Here is a 4,509-nt window from a genome sequence, read left to right on the forward strand (position 1 = left end):
TGTGTTGCCAACTTTTTTGAGGTCAGTTCTTGATCTTGTGCCATTTGTCATTTTCAGTCTTTTAAAGTAGTCTAAAGGACTACACAGAGTCGTTCATATACTCAAGGAGATAAAGTAACCCAGGACAGTAGTATCTGACTGGTAGTTTACACAAACTGTACAATCCTGTCTGTGTTGCCTATTGCCTACGTGCCTGCCTGCTTTAATCTTCTCTACATTCCTTCCATTTGCTTTCCGTTTTCCGTTTACCTGCCTGAAACCTGTTTCCACCTGCCTGCCTGAGGCCCCGATCTGTCATCTCCTCGCTTAACTCTTGTTTTTATGGCTAATCTGACTGTAGACCAAATGTGACGTTAAGCCTGTTGTGACCACAGAGCTGCGGTTTTTCCAACATGTGGTTGAAGTTCACACGGATAACAAATATCAGCACGCTAACAGTTCTGCGAGGCTAAATTTAGGCACAGCAGTGCTTTCAGCCAACTGCTAACGAAACGCGGACGTGCTGATGGAGGATAAGGTCACCCATAGATGTGGGTCTACCCACCCTCATGCAGATAGAAAGTCGGGTGAAGATTCACAAAAAGCGACTGCAACAACTTATGTCAATTAGGACTTGATTTAAAACATTAAGAAACTACTGATGGGCTGTGCACTTTTAGTTTAGCAGCTACAGTGAAGATTTTGTCTGTAAAAAGTGTGTAAATAAGGTCTTTTCAAGTACTTTTGGGATCTAGGGGCTTCCAGAGACTTGGATGGCGCCATTTTATGTTTTTAGCTTTTCCCAAAGCCCCCATAAAGCTCCAGAAAAGTTTTGTCTGCTACGGAAAAAAAAACAACACACTCTGTTTTTTAAACCAGAATTATAATAATTTATCCTGCAGACTGGGGACAAAAATGGGTGTACCAAATATCAATTTAATTTAATTTTTAATTTATTATACTATTTTAATCCCACAAGAGGAAATTCTTTTATTAATCTAATATATTTCCAGACATTCAGAAACGTGAACATCATGGTGGTGCTAAATAAACACCAAAATCATTTGGTTTCGTCATCTGGGCACCAGGAAGCCTAGAAACCTGGGCATCGGACCCAGAGACATTGACCCTGAGCAGTCATGTCAGCAAATAACTGACATCATGCAGCATGCTCAGCCACTGACTAACCCGGCAGGTTTATTTCATCATAGCGAAGGAATCAGGAAATAGACAGGAAAAAAATGGCAAGAGGTTTTGCCTTCATGTTGAGCAGAGAACAGCTTGCTTTTAAGTTTTAATAACACGTTTATTCACAGAAATAGCACAGAATTAAAGAGAAAACATGCATATTTTGCTATAAAATAATACTACCATTTTGAAATAGAAAACATAAAGGCTTTAAAAAATATGTAAGCATATTTCCTCCGTTACACTTGAGTGCATAACATGACCCAATCCCAATCCCTTGCCCTCAATCATGACGATTTTGCTGACGTATCTTAGCTAATTAGCAAGCTAATGTTGCGTGGTTATTGCTGATCTGTTCGCATTTTGTTGACGTATTTCAATCTTGCATTTCCCCTCTTTCCCGGCATAGGAGGCCCGAAATTTAACTCAAGCCAAGCATCAAAGTTACTGCACTTCTAATTCCTTCACTCTTCTAATGATACGGGATGCTAATGTTAGCCTTTAAAGCACCGCTAACGTTATTTATTTGACGACTTTACGTGTCATAGTGGGAGATTTCAACAACTACCCCTTGTAACCCTGTTCTGATGGGCAAGGGGAAACTGGGGGTAGGGTTACACATTGGAAATGGGATTGTTGAGGTATGTCATTTTCTTTACTATTTAACAAAATGGATAAATAAACAAAATAAGAGTATGATACCATCCTCACATCTGTCAGCTTTTTGACTTATTGTAGCACTGATTACCACGTCTATCCATATGGAAACTGTAGTCTAGGGTTCAGTATCAGGACACAAGCGTTTCCCAAGGCTGAATGCCAGTTTGTGGTAAAGATGTTCCACCCGTGCAGGCTTCTCCGGTTTCTGTCTCCCCGTCAGGCTTCTCTGTTGCTGCCAAATGGAAAAATAAAAACCAGGTGAGCCTGCATTACTTAACAGGGAGAGGACGAGTTTTAGCTTGCAGCATAATGTACGGATTATGGTTAAAATGAATTTTTTGCTGGAGGATTCAGGCAACTATCATGTTGAGAGCAGAAACAACAGACTATGAAAATATGTTTTGTTTTTGTGAGCTTTTTGGATTTAGGGTACATCTGCACAGATAACCACACCACCACACTGTGGCTATTCTGATTTATAACTTATATAAACGACAAGATTACATTTTTAGTTTCCTAACATGCGTGTAGTTAAGAAATTCTTGCGTTTAAGAAGAACAAAGCTGAAATTGTCATGTTTTAATTGATTTAATTTAACATAAATATTTTACAAGCCACCCACACACAGGACTAACAGATATGTTTGTCCAACTTTACTATCTCAGGTAACATTGGTTTGATTTGGGGGAGTGTAAAGGTACTGCTAATGTCAAGCTAGTTCAGTACGAGCTTCCACAAAGTTCTGCTTTTAAAAGTATCTCTTTTCCTTCAAACCATTATTATGACTGTGAATTAAAAATTTTAAAATGTTTGTCGTATTTGATGTGTATGTTACCACAAAGTTGCAAGAAGGTTTCGCATCTTTCGAGGCGTCGGGTCCACGCATACTTGGCGGCGTTTCCACTTTATTACACTTATGAGAAACAGAGACAACAAAAAGGAAAGAGGGATGTGAGACTGGCGTTGAAGGATGAACAATTATATCAGAACCATGGAAAAGAGATCAACAAAGTGCCAGTCGTGTGACTGAAGACACTGGGTCAGATCATTGTCAGTATGGTAAAAATGGGACGTGATGATGGGAAATAGGGAACAAAAACTGGTAAGTGGGTCATCCTGAAAAGAATCTCACGACATGAATGAAAAATAATGTGTGTGATTAAAGGAACCATACTGTATATCACAAAGAGATACAGGAAAACATAAAGCACAAAGCAGGAAACGTAATCTTACATTGCACTTTCCTTCCACTTTTGACGATGAATTTCACAGCACGGACTTTGGAGAAAGCCGTACAGCAACCATCCTGGCCTGCAAGATTACAAAGACACGCACCAACAGAATAGTCATCTGATACACTTGCAGCTTCCAGTACTGAGGGTTGTTGTTGTTGGCTCACGAAACTTTAATGCGGTTATATTTATATTTATTATTTTCAGGGCATTCATGTACTGAACTCATGAGCTTGTTATGAGGCTATCCATCAAGGCAATGCTCTCATGAAGGTGATATCACTTCTGTGAAAATGGGACGAGGAATGCATGACAACCCAAAAACATAATGCCTTCGGCTATGGCTGTCGAGGCTACGGGATTCATTACATTCATGATGTGTTGGACGAATCAGCAAACCTCGTGTAAATGTACTGTTATTCAAGCACAATCCTATGACAGCATGAGAAGTATGTGGAGTCAAAATGAGCCAAAAACAGATTTTCATTGAGAGTTTTGTAGAAACTTGACATCACAGATGAGATGTTGTAATTAAACCTGCACTGATTCTTTTCATCACTTTATCGATTTAAGAGTAGAATTGATGTGGGTTGATCAGCATGAGACGCTATATTCATTCTTTATTAGAAAGAAAAGCCTCTGAATTTAGCTTCAGATATATGTTTCTTTATAAACTTGAATAAATAAACTTCAGTCAGCAGGATTTTCCTTGATTACATGTACAGTTATTGACATATTTTACAAGTATGATAGTCATAAAAAGTATATTATCTGTTCTGGATGTGTATTCAGCTGAGTACTCGCTCAACCCTGACTGATGAGAAAAATGTGCAGGATTTCAGCTCTGAGGGGAACTGTGGTGATAACTATGTTTTCAGTTTAGTTTTATTTTGAAGGTTTCATCCTCACGTGCAATGTTTTATTTGACACTTCCTGTCTTTGTCTCTTTCCTGCCCCTCACCTGTGTTTCATTTGTGAATTCATCCAAGTGTATTTACGTCAGTCGGTCTTGTCTTCGTTTCTCACGCCTGTTCGCCAGTTCTGGTTACGCTCCTCCTGTTTCGCTTGTGTTCCTTGTTTGGACTTGTTTTTTTTCTTGCTTACTCGCCTGCCTTTTGTGTTTCTGGAATTCAGCTTTGTTAAAATAAATCTTGCTTTTTGTTACTTCCAACTTCCTGCTTGGAGTTTACATTTTGGTCCTTTTTTTGTAAACCATCACACAATCATCCGTTTTACAGCCTCCCCAAAATCAAAGTACGTTAATCATTAAGTTGAAAAGTTAGAAAGTGCTGATTATAACTATATATTCATTCATCCTTCCATTTATACATCAGTTTTTACACTTTTACTCTTGATGTGCAGCACACCAGAAACCCTTCCAGGTCCATTGGCAGTTTGGCAAGGCATTCACCGATCAAGAACATGAGATGAATCATGCTCTGCAAACAAC

Source organism: Pagrus major, chromosome 19 (genome assembly GCF_040436345.1).
Source record: "Pagrus major chromosome 19, Pma_NU_1.0".
Taxonomy (NCBI): domain Eukaryota; kingdom Metazoa; phylum Chordata; class Actinopteri; order Spariformes; family Sparidae; genus Pagrus; species Pagrus major.